The sequence below is a fragment of the Paramormyrops kingsleyae genome, chromosome 23, assembly GCF_048594095.1.
Source record: "Paramormyrops kingsleyae isolate MSU_618 chromosome 23, PKINGS_0.4, whole genome shotgun sequence".
Classification (NCBI taxonomy): Eukaryota; Metazoa; Chordata; class Actinopteri; order Osteoglossiformes; family Mormyridae; genus Paramormyrops; species Paramormyrops kingsleyae.
The window spans coordinates 2,975,052-2,993,660 of NC_132819.1; the positions used below are offsets into that span (position 1 = coordinate 2,975,052).

Genomic DNA, 18,609 nt, shown 5'->3' on the forward strand with positions numbered 1-18,609 from the left:
ACAGTTGCACCCCGAATATATAACTGGCACATCCTGGATCCAGGTTCTTATTGCTGAATCAATTATATTCTGCACAGCGCGAGGTTTTGAAAAATCAAAGCGAGATTGGATCATCGGAACAGAAATCAATCCATTCATACAACTTATCTTCGTGCCATTGTGCGCTAATGAATTATACATAGTCACCAATTACTCTTTGAATTTTGCCATATGTCCACCACTGGCCGCAAATTCCGTTTTATGATGTATTAACTGGTAGTACGCAGTTTTTCTTTCCTCTTGTCACTTACACCTTTTCAGCTATAGTGATGACAATGAGCACTTCGGGACTTGCCTTACTCAGGTGCATCTTGTTTGCTTCTAATTTCCAAAGTACTGAGATTCTGCCCGTCAAAAGTCCAACATCAATATCACCACAGGTAAACAGGATGAGAACGCGAAGACTCCTGTAACATTTGTGGCGCGTATCCAGAAAACAACGCATCCACTTGGAAGTAAATGCATTGAAATCCAATATGACTGGGCGATACACCTGCCGTGACCCGGATTCGAACCGGGGTTGCTGCGACCACAACGCAGAGTACTGACCACTATACGATCACGGCCGCTTTGGACAGTCATTAGCCAAACAACACCACAAGGATGCCATTCATCCATGTCCTTATTAAAATGACCACCGACAAGTGGAGTATTCATTTTCTTCCCCTAATGACAATACAGCTCTTAGTGACCACTGGTTAATGTAATAAGAGATCATTGCCATTTTACACAGTCACCACCTATGGAATATCACAGAGTACAATTCATATGTGATGACCATTATATCAAATGATAATGTATTGCCAAAAGATTTTTTTCAATACGCAACATTTCAACTATACGAAGCTTGCACTCTTTTCAGCAGATATGGTTTGTTCGTTTGATTCGTTGTTTTCGGAAGATATCGGCCGCTTTCTGAAATGTAAAAAAACAGGTGCTGGACGACAGTTCCATACCGAATTTATAACTGGCACATCCCGGATCCAGCTTCTTATTGCTTAACCAATCACATTCTGCACAGCGCGAGGTTTTGAAAAATCAAAGCGAGATTGGATCATCGGAACAGAAATCAATCCATTCATATAACTTATCATCGTGCCATTGTGCGCTAATGAATTATACAAAGTCACCAATTACTGTTTGAATTTTGCCATATGTCCACCACTGACCGCAAATTCCGTTTTATGATGTATTAACTGGTAGAACGCAGTTTTTCTTTCCTCTTGTCACTTACACCTTTTCAGCTATAGTGATGACAATGAGCACTTCGGGACTTGCCTTACTCAGGTGCATCTTGTTTGCTTCTAATTTCCAAAGTACTGAGATTCTGCCCGTCAAAAGTCCAACATCAATATCACCACAGGTAAACAGGATGAGAACGCGAAGACTCCTGTAACATTTGTGGCGCGTATCCAGAAAACCACGCATCCACTTGGAAGTAAATGCATTAAAATCTAATATGAGTGGGCGATACACCTGCCGTGACCCGGATTCGAACCGGGGTTGCTGCGACCACAACGCAGAGTACTGACCACTATACGATCACGGCCGCTTTGGACAGTCATTAGCCAAACAACACCACAAGGATGCCATTCATCCATGTCCTTATTAAAATGACCACCGACAAGTGGAGTATTCATTTTCTTCCCCTAATGACAATACAGCTCTTAGTGACCACTGGTAAATGTAATAAGAGAGCATTGCCATTTTACACAGTCACCACCTATGGAATATCACAGAGTACAATTCATATGTGATGACCATTATATGAAATGATAATGTATTGCCAAAAGATTTTTTTCAATACGCAACATTTCAACTATACGAAGCTTGCACTCTTTTCAGCAGATATGGTTTGTTCGTTTGATTCGTTGTTTTCGGAAGATATCGGCCGCTTTCTGAAATGTAAAAAACAGGTGCTGGACGACAGTTCCATACCGAATTTATAACTGGCACATCCCGGATCCAGCTTCTTATTGCTGAATCAATTACATTCTGCACAGCGCGAGGTTTTGAAAAATCAAAGCGAGATTGGATCATCGGAACAGAAATCAATCCATTCATACAACTTATCATCGTGCCATTGTGCGCTAATGAATTATACAAAGTCACCAATTACTGTTTGAAATTTGCCATATGTCCACCACTGGCCGCAAATTCCGTTTTATGATGTATTAACTGGTAGAACGCAGTTTTTCTTTCCTCTTGTCACTTACACCTTTTCAGCTATAGTGATGACAATGAGCACTTCGGGACTTGCCTTACTCAGGTGCATCTTGTTTGCTTCTAATTTCCAAAGTACTGAGATTCTGCCCGTCAAAAGTCCAACATCAATATCACCACAGGTAAACAGGATGAGAACGCGAAGACTCCTGTAACATTTGTGGCGCGTATCCAGAAAACCACGCATCCACTTGGAAGTAAATGCATTGAAATCCAATATGAGTGGGCGATTCACCTGCCGTGACCGGGATTCGAACCGGAGTTGCTGCGACCACAACGCAGAGTACTGACCACTATACGATCACGGCCGCTTTGGACAGTCATTAGCCAAACAACACCACAAGGATGCCATTCATCCATGTCCTTATTAAAATGACCACCGACAAGTGGAGTATTCATTTTCTTCCCCTAATGACAATACAGCTCTTAGTGACCACTGGTTAATGTAATAAGAGATCATTGCCATTTTACACAGTCACCACCTATGGAATATCACAGAGTACAATTCATATGTGATGACCATTATATCAAATGATAATGTATTGCCAAAAGATTTTTTTCAATACGCAACATTTCAAATATACGAAGCTTGCACTCTTTTCAGCAGATATGGTTTGTTCGTTTGATTCGTTGTTTTCGGAAGATATCGGCCGCTTTCTGGAATGTAAAAAAACAGGTACTGGACGACAGTTGCACCCCGAATATATAACTGGCACATCCTGGATCCAGGTTCTTATTGCTTAACCAATCACATTCTGCACAGCGCGAGGTTTTGAAAAATCAAAGCGAGATTGGATCATCGGAACAGAAATCAATCCATTCATACAACTTATCATCGTGCCATTGTGCGCTAATGAATTATACAAAGTCACCAATTACTGTTTGAATTTTGCCATATGTCCACCACTGGCCGCAAATTCCGATTTATGATGTATTAACTGGTAGAACGCAGTTTTTCTTTCCTCTTGTCACTTACACCTTTTCAGCTATAGTGATGACAATGAGCACTTCGGGACTTGCCTTACTCAGGTGCATCTTGTTTGCTTCTAATTTCCAAAGTACTGAGATTCTGCCCGTCAAAAGTCCAACATCAATATCACCACAGGTAAACAGGATGAGAACGCGAAGACTCCTGTAACATTTGTGGCGCGTATCCAGAAAACCACGCATCCACTTGGAAGTAAATGCATTAAAATCTAATATGAGTGGGCGATACACCTGCCGTGACCCGGATTCGTACAGGGGTTGCTGCGACCACAACGCAGAGTACTGACCACTATACGATCACGGCCGCTTTGGACAGTCATTAGCCAAACAACACCACAAGGATGCCATTCATCCATGTCCTTATTAAAATGACCACCGACAAGTGGAGTATTCATTTTCTTCCCCTAATGACAATACAGCTCTTAGTGACCACTGGTTAATGTAATAAGAGATCATTGCCATTTTACACAGTCACCACCTATGGAATATCACAGAGTACAATTCATATGTGATGACCATTATATCAAATGATAATGTATTGCCAAAAGATTTTTTTCAATACGCAACATTTCAACTATACGAAGCTTGCACTCTTTTCAGCAGATTTGGTTTGTTCGTTTGATTCGTTGTTTTCGGAAGATATCGGCCGCTTTCTGAAATGTAAAAAAACAGGTACTGGACGACAGTTGCACCCCGAATATATAACTGGCACATCCTGGATCCAGGTTCTTATTGCTGAATCAATTATATTCTGCACAGCGCGAGGTTTTGAAAAATCAAAGCGAGATTGGATCATCGGAACAGAAATCAATCCATTCATACAACTTATCTTCGTGCCATTGTGCGCTAATGAATTATACATAGTCACCAATTACTCTTTGAATTTTGCCATATGTCCACCACTGGCCGCAAATTCCGTTTTATGATGTATTAACTGGTAGTACGCAGTTTTTCTTTCCTCTTGTCACTTACACCTTTTCAGCTATAGTGATGACAATGAGCACTTCGGGACTTGCCTTACTCAGGTGCATCTTGTTTGCTTCTAATTTCCAAAGTACTGAGATTCTGCCCGTCAAAAGTCCAACATCAATATCACCACAGGTAAACAGGATGAGAACGCGAAGACTCCTGTAACATTTGTGGCGCGTATCCAGAAAACAACGCATCCACTTGGAAGTAAATGCATTGAAATCCAATATGACTGGGCGATACACCTGCCGTGACCCGGATTCGAACCGGGGTTGCTGCGACCACAACGCAGAGTACTGACCACTATACGATCACGGCCGCTTTGGACAGTCATTAGCCAAACAACACCACAAGGATGCCATTCATCCATGTCCTTATTAAAATGACCACCGACAAGTGGAGTATTCATTTTCTTCCCCTAATGACAATACAGCTCTTAGTGACCACTGGTTAATGTAATAAGAGATCATTGCCATTTTACACAGTCACCACCTATGGAATATCACAGAGTACAATTCATATGTGATGACCATTATATCAAATGATAATGTATTGCCAAAAGATTTTTTTCAATACGCAACATTTCAACTATACGAAGCTTGCACTCTTTTCAGCAGATATGGTTTGTTCGTTTGATTCGTTGTTTTCGGAAGATATCGGCCGCTTTCTGAAATGTAAAAAAACAGGTGCTGGACGACAGTTCCATACCGAATTTATAACTGGCACATCCCGGATCCAGCTTCTTATTGCTTAACCAATCACATTCTGCACAGCGCGAGGTTTTGAAAAATCAAAGCGAGATTGGATCATCGGAACAGAAATCAATCCATTCATACAACTTATCATCGTGCCATTGTGCGCTAATGAATTATACAAAGTCACCAATTACTGTTTGAATTTTGCCATATGTCCACCACTGGCCGCAAATTCCGTTTTATGATGTATTAACTGGTAGAACGCAGTTTTTCTTTCCTCTTGTCACTTACACCTTTTCAGCTATAGTGATGACAATGAGCACTTCGGGACTTGCCTTACTCAGGTGCATCTTGTTTGCTTCTAATTTCCAAAGTACTGAGATTCTGCCCGTCAAAAGTCCAACATCAATATCACCACAGGTAAACAGGATGAGAACGCGAAGACTCCTGTAACATTTGTGGCGCGTATCCAGAAAACCACGCATCCACTTGGAAGTAAATGCATTAAAATCTAATATGAGTGGGCGATACACCTGCCGTGACCCGGATTCGAACAGGGGTTGCTGCGACCACAACGCAGAGTACTGACCACTATACGATCACGGCCGCTTTGGACAGTCATTAGCCAAACAACACCACAAGGATGCCATTCATCCATGTCCTTATTAAAATGACCACCGACAAGTGGAGTATTCATTTTCTTCCCCTAATGACAATACAGCTCTTAGTGACCACTGGTTAATGTAATAAGAGATCATTGCCATTTTACACAGTCACCACCTATGGAATATCACAGAGTACAATTCATATGTGATGACCATTATATCAAATGATAATGTATTGCCAAAAGATTTTTTTCAATACGCAACATTTCAACTATACGAAGCTTGCACTCTTTTCAGCAGATATGGTTTGTTCGTTTGATTCGTTGTTTTCGGAAGATATCGGCCGCTTTCTGAAATGTAAAAAAACAGGTACTGGACGACAGTTGCACCCCGAATATATAACTGGCACATCCTGGATCCAGGTTCTTATTGCTGAATCAATTATATTCTGCACAGCGCGAGGTTTTGAAAAATCAAAGCGAGATTGGATCATCGGAACAGAAATCAATCCATTCATACAACTTATCTTCGTGCCATTGTGCGCTAATGAATTATACATAGTCACCAATTACTCTTTGAATTTTGCCATATGTCCACCACTGGCCGCAAATTCCGTTTTATGATGTATTAACTGGTAGTACGCAGTTTTTCTTTCCTCTTGTCACTTACACCTTTTCAGCTATAGTGATGACAATGAGCACTTCGGGACTTGCCTTACTCAGGTGCATCTTGTTTGCTTCTAATTTCCAAAGTACTGAGATTCTGCCCGTCAAAAGTCCAACATCAATATCACCACAGGTAAACAGGATGAGAACGCGAAGACTCCTGTAACATTTGTGGCGCGTATCCAGAAAACAACGCATCCACTTGGAAGTAAATGCATTGAAATCCAATATGACTGGGCGATACACCTGCCGTGACCCGGATTCGAACCGGGGTTGCTGCGACCACAACGCAGAGTACTGACCACTATACGATCACGGCCGCTTTGGACAGTCATTAGCCAAACAACACCACAAGGATGCCATTCATCCATGTCCTTATTAAAATGACCACCGACAAGTGGAGTATTCATTTTCTTCCCCTAATGACAATACAGCTCTTAGTGACCACTGGTTAATGTAATAAGAGATCATTGCCATTTTACACAGTCACCACCTATGGAATATCACAGAGTACAATTCATATGTGATGACCATTATATCAAATGATAATGTATTGCCAAAAGATTTTTTTCAATACGCAACATTTCAACTATACGAAGCTTGCACTCTTTTCAGCAGATATGGTTTGTTCGTTTGATTCGTTGTTTTCGGAAGATATCGGCCGCTTTCTGAAATGTAAAAAAACAGGTGCTGGACGACAGTTCCATACCGAATTTATAACTGGCACATCCCGGATCCAGCTTCTTATTGCTGAATCAATTACATTCTGCACAGCGCGAGGTTTTGAAAAATCAAAGCGAGATTGGATCATCGGAACAGAAATCAATCCATTCATACAACTTATCTTCGTGCCATTGTGCGCTAATGAATTATACATAGTCACCAATTACTCTTTGAATTTTGCCATATGTCCACCACTGGCCGCAAATTCCGTTTTATGATGTATTAACTGGTAAAACGCAGTTTTTCTTTCCTCTTGTCACTTACACCTTTTCAGCTATAGTGATGACAATGAGCACTTCGGGACTTGCCTTACTCAGGTGCATCTTGTTTGCTTCTAATTTCCAAAGTACTGAGATTCTGCCCGTCAAAAGTCCAACATCAATATCACCACAGGTAAACAGGATGAGAACGCGAAGACTCCTGTAACATTTGTGGCGCGTATCCAGAAAACCACGCATCCACTTGGAAGTAAATGCATTGAAATCTAATATGAATGGGCGATACACCTGCCGTGAGCCGGATTCGAACCGGGGTTGCTGCGGCCACAACGCAGAGTACTAACCACTATACGATCACGGCCGCTTTGGACAGTCATTAGCCAAACAACACCACAAGGATGCCATTCATCCATGTCCTTATTAAAATGACCACCGACAAGTGGAGTATTCATTTTCTTCCCCTAATGACAATACAGCTCTTAGTGACCACTGGTTAATGTAATAAGAGATCATTGCCATTTTACACAGTCACCACCTATGGAATATCACAGAGTACAATTCATATGTGATGACCATTATATCAAATGATAATGTATTGCCAAAAGATTTTTTTCAATACGCAACATTTCAACTATAAGAAGCTTGCACTCTTTTCAGCAGATATGGTTTGTTCGTTTGATTCGTTGTTTTCGGAAGATATCGGCCGCTTTCTGAAATGTAAAAAAACAGGTGCTGGACGACAGTTCCATACCGAATTTATAACTGGCACATCCCGGATCCAGCTTCTTATTGCTGAATCAATTACATTCTGCACAGCGCGAGGTATTGAAAAATCAAAGCGAGATTGGATCATCGGAACAGAAATCAATCCATTCATACAACTTATCTTCGTGCCATTGTGCGCTAATGAATTATACATAGTCACCAATTACTATTTGAATTTTGCCATATGTCCACCACTGGCCGCAAATTCCGTTTTATGATGTATTAACTGGTAGAACGCAGTTTTTCTTTCCTCTTGTCACTTACACCTTTTCAGCTATAGTGATGACAATGAGCACTTCGGGACTTGCCTTACTCAGGTGCATCTTGTTTGCTTCTAATTTCCAAAGTACTGAGATTCTGCCTGTCAAAAGCCCAACATCAATATCACCACAGGTAAACAGGATGAGAACGCGAAGACTCCTGTAACATTTGTGGCGCGTATCCAGAAAACCACGCATCCACTTGGAAGTAAATGCATTGAAATCTAATATGAGTGGGCGATACACCTGCCGTGACCCGGATTCGAACCGGGGTTGCTGCGGCCACAACGCAGAGTACTAACCACTATACGATCACGGCCGCTTTGGACAGTCATTAGCCAAACAACACCACAAGGATGCCATTCATCCATGTCCTTATTAAAATGACCACCGACAAGTGGAGTATTCATTTTCTTCCCCTAATGACAATACAGCTCTTAGTGACCACTGGTTAATGTAATAAGAGATCATTGCCATTTTACACAGTCACCACCTATGGAATATCACAGAGTACAATTCATATGTGATGACCATTATATCAAATGATAATGTATTGCCAAAAGATTTTTTTCAATACGCAACATTTCAAATATACGAAGCTTGCACTCTTTTCAGCAGATATGGTTTGTTCGTTTGATTCGTTGTTTTCGGAAGATATCGGCCGCTTTCTGAAACGTAAAAAAACAGGTGCTGGACGACAGTTCCATACCGAATTTATAACTGGCACATCCCGGATCCAGCTTCTTATTGCTGAATCAATTACATTCTGCACAGCGCGAGGTTTTGAAAAATCAAAGCGAGATTGGATCATCGGAACAGAAATCAATCCATTCATACAACTTATCTTCGTGCCATTGTGCGCTAATGAATTATACATAGTCACCAATTACTGTTTGAATTTTGCCATATGTCCACCACTGGCCGCAAATTCCGTTTTATGATGTATTAACTGGTAGAACGCAGTTTTTCTTTCCTCTTGTCACTTACACCTTTTCAGCTATAGTGATGACAATGAGCACTTCGGGACTTGCCTTACTCAGGTGCATCTTGTTTGCTTCTAATTTCCAAAGTACTGAGATTCTGCCCGTCAAAAGTCCAACATCAATATCACCACAGGTAAACAGGATGAGAACTCGAAGACTCCTGTAACATTTGTGGCGCGTATCCAGAAAACCACGCATCCACTTGGAAGTAAATGCATTGAAATCTAATAAGAGTGGGCGATACACCTGCCGTGACCCGGATTCGAACCGAGGTTGCTGCGGCCACAACGCAGAGTACTAACCACTATACGATCACGGCCGCTTTGGACAGTCATTAGCCAAACAACACCACAAGGATGCCATTCATCCATGTCCTTATTAAAATGACCACCGACAAGTGGAGTATTCATTTTCTTCCCCTAATGACAATACAGCTCTTAGTGACCACTGGTTAATGTAATAAGAGATCATTGCCATTTTACACAGTCACCACCTATGGAATATCACAGAGTACAATTCATATGTGATGACCATTATATCAAATGATAATGTATTGCCAAAAGATTTTTTTCAATACGCAACATTTCAACTATACGAAGCTTGTTTGCTTCTAATTTCCAAAGTACTGAGATTCTGCCCGTCAAAAGTCCAACATCAATATCACCACAGGTAAACAGGATGAGAACTCGAAGACTCCTGTAACATTTGTGGCGCGTATCCAGAAAACCACGCATCCACTTGGAAGTAAATGCATTGAAATCTAATACGAGTGGGCGATACACCTGCCGTGACCCGGATTCGAACCGGGGTTGCTGCGGCCACAACGCAGAGTACTAACCACTATACGATCACGGCCGCTTTGGACAGTCATTAGCCAAACAACACCACAAGGATGCCATTCATCCATGTCCTTATTAAAATGACCACCGACAAGTGGAGTATTCATTTTCTTCCCCTAATGACAATACAGCTCTTAGTGACCACTGGTTAATGTAATAAGAGATCATTGCCATTTTACACAGTCACCACCTATGGAATATCACAGAGTACAATTCATATGTGATGACCATTATATCAAATGATAATGTATTGCCAAAAGATTTTTTTCAATACGCAACATTTCAACTATAAGAAGCTTGCACTCTTTTCAGCAGATATGGTTTGTTCGTTTGATTCGTTGTTTTCGGAAGATATCGGCCGCTTTCTGAAATGTAAAAAAACAGGTGCTGGACGACAGTTCCATACCGAATTTATAACTGGCACATCCCGGATCCAGCTTCTTATTGCTGAATCAATTACATTCTGCACAGCGCGAGGTTTTGAAAAATCAAAGCGAGATTGGATCATCGGAACAGAAATCAATCCATTCATACAACTTATCTTCGTGCCATTGTGCGCTAATGAATTATACATAGTCACCAATTACTCTTTGAATTTTGCCATATGTCCACCACTGGCCGCAAATTCCGTTTTATGATGTATTAACTGGTAGAACGCAGTTTTTCTTTCCTCTTGTCACTTACACCTTTTCAGCTATAGTGATGACAATGAGCACTTCGGGACTTGCCTTACTCAGGTGCATCTTGTTTGCTTCTAATTTCCAAAGTACTGAGATTCTGCCCGTCAAAGGTCCAACATCAATATCACCACAGGTAAACAGGATGAGAACGCGAAGATTCCTGTAACATTTGTGGCGCGCATCCAGAAAACAACGCATCCACTTGGAAGTAAATGCATTAAAATCCAATATGACTAGGCGATACACCTGCCGTGACCCGGATTCGAACCGGGGTTGCTGCGACCACAACGCAGAGTACTGACCACTATACGATCACGGCCGCTTTGGACAGTCATTAGCCAAACAACACCACAAGGATGCCATTCATCCATGTCCTTATTAAAATGACCACCGACAAGTGGAGTATTCATTTTCTTCCCCTAATGACAATACAGCTCTTAGTGACCACTGGTTAATGTAATAAGAGATCATTGCCATTTTACACAGTCACCACCTATGGAATATCACAGAGTACAATTCATATGTGATGACCATTATATCAAATGATAATGTATTGCCAAAAGATTTTTTTCAATACGCAACATTTCAAATATACGAAGCTTGCACTCTTTTCAGCAGATATGGTTTGTTCGTTTGATTCGTTGTTTTCGGAAGATATCGGCCGCTTTCTGAAATGTAAAAAAACAGGTGCTGGACGACAGTTCCATACCGAATTTATAACTGGCACATCCCGGATCCAGCTTCTTATTGCTGAATCAATTACATTCTGCACAGCGCGAGGTTTTGAAAAATCAAAGCGAGATTGGATAATCGGAACAGAAATCAATCCATTCACACAACTTATCTTCGTGCCATTGTGCGCTAATGAATTATACATAGTCACCAATTACTGTTTGAATTTTGCCATATGTCCACCACTGGCCGCAAATTCCGTTTTATGATGTATTAACTGGTAGAACGCAGTTTTTCTTTCCTCTTGTCACTTACACCTTTTCAGCTATAGTGATGACAATGAGCACTTCGGGACTTGCCTTACTCAGGTGCATCTTGTTTGCTTCTAATTTCCAAAGTACTGAGATTCTGCCCGTCAAAAGTCCAACATCAATATCACCACAGGTAAACAGGATGAGAACGCGAAGACTCCTGTAACATTTGTGGCGCGTATCCAGAAAACAACGCATCCACTTGGAAGTAAATGCATTGAAATCCAATATGACTGGGCGATACACCTGCCGTGACCCGGATTCGAACCGGGGTTGCTGCGACCACAACGCAGAGTACTGACCACTATACGATCACGGCCGCTTTGGACAGTCATTAGCCAAACAACACCACAAGGATGCCATTCATCCATGTCCTTATTAAAATGACCACCGACAAGTGGAGTATTCATTTTCTTCCCCTAATGACAATACAGCTCTTAGTGACCACTGGTTAATGTAATAAGAGATCATTGCCATTTTACACAGTCACCACCTATGGAATATCACAGAGTACAATTCATATGTGATGACCATTATATCAAATGATAATGTATTGCCAAAAGATTTTTTTCAATACGCAACATTTCAAATATACGAAGCTTGCACTCTTTTCAGCAGATATGGTTTGTTCGTTTGATTCGTTGTTTTCGGAAGATATCGGCCGCTTTCTGAAATGTAAAAAAACAGGTGCTGGACGACAGTTCCATACCGAATTTATAACTGGCACATCCCGGATCCAGCTTCTTATTGCTGAATCAATTACATTCTGCACAGCGCGAGGTTTTGAAAAATCAAAGCGAGATTGGATAATCGGAACAGAAATCAATCCATTCACACAACTTATCTTCGTGCCATTGTGCGCTAATGAATTATACATAGTCACCAATTACTGTTTGAATTTTGCCATATGTCCACCACTGGCCGCAAATTCCGTTTTATGATGTATTAACTGGTAGAACGCAGTTTTTCTTTCCTCTTGTCACTTACACCTTTTCAGCTATAGTGATGACAATGAGCACTTCGGGACTTGCCTTACTCAGGTGCATCTTGTTTGCTTCTAATTTCCAAAGTACTGAGATTCTGCCCGTCAAAAGTCCAACATCAATATCACCACAGGTAAACAGGATGAGAACGCGAAGACTCCTGTAACATTTGTGGCGCGTATCCAGAAAACCACGCATCCACTTGGAAGTAAATGCATTGAAATCTAATACTAGTGGGCGATACACCTGCCGTATATTATATCGACCACAACGCAGAGTACTGACCACTATACGATCACGGCCGCTTTGGACAGTCATTAGCCAAACAACACAAGGATGCCATTCATCCATGTCCTTATTAAAATGACCACCGACAAGTGGAGTATTCATTTTCTTCCCCTAATGACAATACAGCTCTTAGTGACCACTGGTTAATGTAATAAGAGATCATTGCCATTTTACACAGTCACCACCTATGGAATATCACAGAGTACAATTCATATGTGATGACCATTATATGAAATGATAATGTATTGCCAAAAGATTTTTTTCTTTACGCAACATTTCAACTATACGAAGCTTGCACTCTTTTCAACAGATATGGTTTGTTCGTTTGATTCGTTGTTTTCGGAAGATATCGGCCGCTTTCTGAAATGTAAAAAACAGGTGCTGGACGACAGTTCCATACCGAATTTATAACTGGCACATCCCGGATCCAGCTTCTTATTGCTGAATCAATTACATTCTGCACAGCGCGAGGTTTTGAAAAATCAAAGCGAGATTGGATCATCGGAACAGAAATCAATCCATTCATACAACTTATCTTCGTGCCATTGTGCGCTAATGAATTATACATAGTCACCAATTACTCTTTGAATTTTGCCATATGTCCACCACTGGCCGCAAATTCCGTTTTATGATGTATTAACTGGTAGAACGCAGTTTTTCTTTCCTCTTGTCACTTACACCTTTTCAGCTATAGTGATGACAATGAGCACTTCGGGACTTGCCTTACTCAGGTGCATCTTGTTTGCTTCTAATTTCCAAAGTACTGAGATTCTGCCCGTCAAAAGTCCAACATCAATATCACCACAGGTAAACAGGATGAGAACGCGAAGACTCCTGTAACATTTGTGGCGCGTATCCAGAAAACCACGCATCCACTTGGAAGAAAATGCATTGAAATCTAATACGAGTGGGCGATACACCTGCCGTGACCCGGATTCGAACCGGGGTTGCTGCGACCACAACGCAGAGTACTGACCACTATACGATCACGGCCGCTTTGGACAGTCATTAGCCAAACAACACCACAAGGATGCCATTCATCCATGTCCTTATTAAAATGACCACCGACAAGTGGAGTATTCATTTTCTTCCCCTAATGACAATACAGCTCTTAGTGACCACTGGTTAATGTAATAAGAGATCATTGCCATTTTACACAGTCACCACCTATGGAATATCACAGAGTACAATTCATATGTGATGACCATTATATCAAATGATAATGTATTGCCAAAAGATTTTTTTCAATACGCAACATTTCAACTATACGAAGCTTGCACTCTTTTCAGCAGATATGGTTTGTTCGTTTGATTCGTTGTTTTCGGAAGATATCGGCCGCTTTCTGAAATGTAAAAAAACAGGTGCTGGACGACAGTTCCATACCGAATTTATAACTGGCACATCCCGGATCCAGCTTCTTATTGCTGAATCAATTACATTCTGCACAGCGCGAGGTTTTGAAAAATCAAAGCGAGATTGGATCATCGGAACAGAAATCAATCCATTCATACAACTTATCTTCGTGCCATTGTGCGCTAATGAATTATACATAGTCACCAATTACTCTTTGAATTTTGCCATATGTCCACCACTGGCCGCAAATTCCGTTTTATGATGTATTAACTGGTAGAACGCAGTTTTTCTTTCCTCTTGTCACTTACACCTTTTCAGCTATAGTGATGACAATGAGCACTTCGGGACTTGCCTTACTCAGGTGCATCTTGTTTGCTTCTAATTTCCAAAGTACTGAGATTCTGCCCGTCAAAAGTCCAACATCAATATCACCACAGGTAAACAGGATGAGAACGCGAAGACTCCTGTAACATTTGTGGCGCGTATCCAGAAAACAACGCATCCACTTGGAAGTAAATGCATTGAAATCCAATATGACTGGGCGATACACCTGCCGTGACCCGGATTCGAACCGGGGTTGCTGCGGCCACAACGCAGAGTACTGACCACTATACGATCACGGCCGCTTTGGACAGTCATTAGCCAAACAACACCACAAGGATGCCATTCATCCATGTCCTTATTAAAATGACCACCGACAAGTGGAGTATTCATTTTCTTCCCCTAATGACAATACAGCTCTTAGTGACCACTGGTTAATGTAATAAGAGATCATTGCCATTTTACACAGTCACCACCTATGGAATATCACAGAGTACAATTCATATGTGATGACCATTATATCAAATGATAATGTATTGCCAAAAGATTTTTTTCAATACGCAACATTTCAACTATACGAAGCTTGCACTCTTTTCAGCAGATATGGTTTGTTCGTTTGATTCGTTGTTTTCGGAAGATATCGGCCGCTTTCTGAAATGTAAAAAAACAGGTGCTGGACGACAGTTCCATACCGAATTTATAACTGGCACATCCCGGATCCAGCTTCTTATTGCTGAATCAATTACATTCTGCACAGCGCGAGGTTTTGAAAAATCAAAGCGAGATTGGATCATCGGAACAGAAATCAATCCATTCATACAACTTATCTTCGTGCCATTGTGCGCTAATGAATTATACATAGTCACCAATTTCTCTTTGAATTTTGCCATATGTCCACCACTGGCCGCAAATTCCGTTTTATGATGTATTAACTGGTAAAACGCAGTTTTTCTTTCCTCTTGTCACTTACACCTTTTCAGCTATAGTGATGACAATGAGCACTTCGGGACTTGCCTTTCTCAGGTGCATCTTGTTTGCTTCTAATATCCAAAGTACTGAGATTCTGCCCGTCAAAAGTCCAACATCAATATCACCACAGGTAAACAGGATGAGAACGCGAAGACTCCTGTAACATTTGTGGCGCGTATCCAGAAAACCACGCATCCACTTGGAAGTAAATGCTTTGAAATCTAATATGAGTGGGCGATACACCTGCCGTGACCCGGATTCGAACCGGGGTTGCTGCGGCCACAACGCAGAGTACTAACCACTATACGATCACGGCCGCTTTGGACAGTCATTAGCCAAACAACACCACAAGGATGCCATTCATCCATGTCCTTATTAAAATGACCACCGACAAGTGGAGTATTCATTTTCTTCCCCTAATGACAATACAGCTCTTAGTGACCACTGGTTAATGTAATAAGAGATCATTGCCATTTTACACAGTCACCACCTATGGAATATCACAGAGTACAATTCATATGTGATGACCATTATATCAAATGATAATGTATTGCCAAAAGATTTTTTTCAATACGCAACATTTCAACTATACGAAGCTTGCACTCTTTTCAGCAGATATGGTTTGTTCGTTTGATTCGTTGTTTTCGGAAGATATCGGCCGCTTTCTGAAATGTAAAAAAACAGGTGCTGGACGACAGTTCCATACCGAATTTATAACTGGCACATCCCGGATCCAGCTTCTTATTGCTGAATCAATTACATTCTGCACAGCGCGAGGTTTTGAAAAATCAAAGCGAGATTGGATCATCGGAACAGAAATCAATCCATTCATACAACTTATCTTCGTGCCATTGTGCGCTAATGAATTATACATAGTCACCAATTACTCTTTGAATTTTGCCATATGTCCACCACTGGCCGCAAATTCCGTTTTATGATGTATTAACTGGTAAAACGCAGTTTTTCTTTCCTCTTGTCACTTACACCTTTTCAGCTATAGTGATGACAATGAGCACTTCGGGACTTGCCTTACTCAGGTGCATCTTGTTTGCTTCTAATTTCCAAAGTACTGAGATTCTGCCTGTCAAAAGCCCAACATCAATATCACCACAGGTAAACAGGATGAGAACGCGAAGACTCCTGTAACATTTGTGGCGCGTATCCAGAAAACCACGCATCCACTTGGAAGTAAATGCATTGAAATCCAATATGAGTGGGCGATACACCTGCCGTGACCCGGATTCGAACCGGGGTTGCTGCGACCACAACGCAGAGTACTGACCACTATACGATCACGGCCGCTTTGGACAGTCATTAGCCAAACAACACCACAAGGATGCCATTCATCCATGTCCTTATTAAAATGACCACCGACAAGTGGAGTATTCATTTTCTTCCCCTAATGACAATACAGCTCTAAGTGACCACTGGTTAATGTAATAAGAGATCATTGCCATTTTACACAGTCACCACCTATGGAATATCACAGAGTACAATTCATATGTGATGACCATTATATCAAATGATAATGTATTGCCAAAAGATTTTTTTCAATACGCAACATTTCAACTATAAGAAGCTTGCACTCTTTTCAGCAGATATGGTTTGTTCGTTTGATTCGTTGTTTTCGGAAGATATCGGCCGCTTTCTGAAATGTAAAAAAACAGGTGCTGGACGACAGTTCCATACCGAATTTATAACTGGCACATCCCGGATCCAGCTTCTTATTGCTGAATCAATTACATTCTGCACAGCGCGAGGTTTTGAAAAATCAAAGCGAGATTGGATCATCGGAACAGAAATCAATCCATTCATACAACTTATCTTCGTGCCATTGTGCGCTAATGAATTATACATAGTCACCAATTACTATTTGAATTTTGCCATATGTCCACCACTGGCCGCAAATTCCGTTTTATGATGTATTAACTGGTAGAACGCAGTTTTTCTTTCCTCTTGTCACTTACACCTTTTCAGCTATAGTGATGACAATGAGCACTTCGGGACTTGCCTTACTCAGGTGCATCTTGTTTGCTTCTAATTTCCAAAGTACTGAGATTCTGCCCGTCAAAAGTCCAACATCAATATCACCACAGGTAAACAGGATGAGAACGCGAAGACTCCTGTAACATTTGTGGCGCGTATCCAGAAAACCACGCATCCACTTGGAAGTAAATGCATTGAAATCCAATATGAGTGGGCGATACACCTGCCGTGACCCGGATTCGAACCGGGGTTGCTGCGACCACAACGCAGAGTACTGACCACTATACGATCACGGCCGCTTTGGACAGTCATTAGCCAAACAACACCACAAGGATGCCATTCATCCATGTCCTTATTAAAATGACCACCGACAAGTGGAGTATTCATTTTCTTCCCCTAATGACAATACAGCTCTAAGTGACCACTGGTTAATGTAGTAAGAGATCATTGCCATTTTACACAGTCACCACCTATGGAATATCACAGAGTACAATTCATATGTGATGACCATTATATCAAATGATAATGTATTGCCAAAAGATTTTTTTCAATACGCAACATTTCAACTATAAGAAGCTTGCACTCTTTTCAGCAGATATGGTTTGTTCGTTTGATTCGTTGTTTTCGGAAGATATCGGCCGCTTTCTGAAATGTAAAAAAACAGGTGCTGGACGACAGTTCCATACCGAATTTATAACTGGCACATCCTGGATCCAGGTTCTTATTGCTTAACCAATTACATTCTGCACAGCGCGAGGTTTTGAAAAATCAAAGCGAGATTGGATCATCGGGACAGAAATCAATCCATTCATACAACTTATCTTCGTGCCATTGTGCGCTAATGAATTATACATAGTCACCAATTACTCTTTGAATTTTGCCATATGTCCACCACTGGCCGCAAATTCCGTTTTATGATGTATTAACTGGTAGAACGCAGTTTTTCTTTCCTCTTGTCACTTACACCTTTTCAGCTATAGTGATGACAATGAGCACTTCGGGACTTGCCTTACTCAGGTGCATCTTGTTTGCTTCTAATTTCCAAAGTACTGAGATTCTGCCTGTCAAAAGTCCA

General features: G+C 41.2%; 14 non-coding genes across 14 annotated transcripts; all 14 read right to left on the reverse strand.

Moving 5' to 3' along the window:
* Positions 1–533: 533 nt before the first annotated feature.
* On the reverse strand, positions 534–605 carry trnah-gug (transfer RNA histidin (anticodon GUG)). Its single transcript has one exon. It is a non-coding gene; the product is annotated as a tRNA-His (tRNA).
* A 911-nt stretch (positions 606–1,516) lies between these two features.
* Positions 1,517–1,588, reverse strand: trnah-gug (transfer RNA histidin (anticodon GUG)). The gene has a single exon. It is a non-coding gene; the product is annotated as a tRNA-His (tRNA).
* Positions 1,589–4,464: 2,876 nt separating this feature from the next.
* trnah-gug (transfer RNA histidin (anticodon GUG)) lies at positions 4,465–4,536 on the reverse strand. Its single transcript has one exon. It is a non-coding gene; the product is annotated as a tRNA-His (tRNA).
* Positions 4,537–6,430: 1,894 nt separating this feature from the next.
* Positions 6,431–6,502, reverse strand: trnah-gug (transfer RNA histidin (anticodon GUG)). Its single transcript has one exon. It is a non-coding gene; the product is annotated as a tRNA-His (tRNA).
* A 1,894-nt stretch (positions 6,503–8,396) lies between these two features.
* Positions 8,397–8,468, reverse strand: trnah-gug (transfer RNA histidin (anticodon GUG)). Its single transcript has one exon. It is a non-coding gene; the product is annotated as a tRNA-His (tRNA).
* Positions 8,469–9,379: 911 nt separating this feature from the next.
* On the reverse strand, positions 9,380–9,451 carry trnah-gug (transfer RNA histidin (anticodon GUG)). The gene has a single exon. It is a non-coding gene; the product is annotated as a tRNA-His (tRNA).
* Positions 9,452–9,915: 464 nt separating this feature from the next.
* On the reverse strand, positions 9,916–9,987 carry trnah-gug (transfer RNA histidin (anticodon GUG)). The gene has a single exon. It is a non-coding gene; the product is annotated as a tRNA-His (tRNA).
* A 911-nt stretch (positions 9,988–10,898) lies between these two features.
* trnah-gug (transfer RNA histidin (anticodon GUG)) lies at positions 10,899–10,970 on the reverse strand. Its single transcript has one exon. It is a non-coding gene; the product is annotated as a tRNA-His (tRNA).
* A 911-nt stretch (positions 10,971–11,881) lies between these two features.
* On the reverse strand, positions 11,882–11,953 carry trnah-gug (transfer RNA histidin (anticodon GUG)). The gene has a single exon. It is a non-coding gene; the product is annotated as a tRNA-His (tRNA).
* Positions 11,954–13,826: 1,873 nt separating this feature from the next.
* On the reverse strand, positions 13,827–13,898 carry trnah-gug (transfer RNA histidin (anticodon GUG)). The gene has a single exon. It is a non-coding gene; the product is annotated as a tRNA-His (tRNA).
* A 911-nt stretch (positions 13,899–14,809) lies between these two features.
* On the reverse strand, positions 14,810–14,881 carry trnah-gug (transfer RNA histidin (anticodon GUG)). Its single transcript has one exon. It is a non-coding gene; the product is annotated as a tRNA-His (tRNA).
* A 911-nt stretch (positions 14,882–15,792) lies between these two features.
* On the reverse strand, positions 15,793–15,864 carry trnah-gug (transfer RNA histidin (anticodon GUG)). The gene has a single exon. It is a non-coding gene; the product is annotated as a tRNA-His (tRNA).
* Positions 15,865–16,775: 911 nt separating this feature from the next.
* trnah-gug (transfer RNA histidin (anticodon GUG)) lies at positions 16,776–16,847 on the reverse strand. Its single transcript has one exon. It is a non-coding gene; the product is annotated as a tRNA-His (tRNA).
* A 911-nt stretch (positions 16,848–17,758) lies between these two features.
* Positions 17,759–17,830, reverse strand: trnah-gug (transfer RNA histidin (anticodon GUG)). The gene has a single exon. It is a non-coding gene; the product is annotated as a tRNA-His (tRNA).
* Between the last annotated feature and the right edge of the window lie 779 nt (positions 17,831–18,609).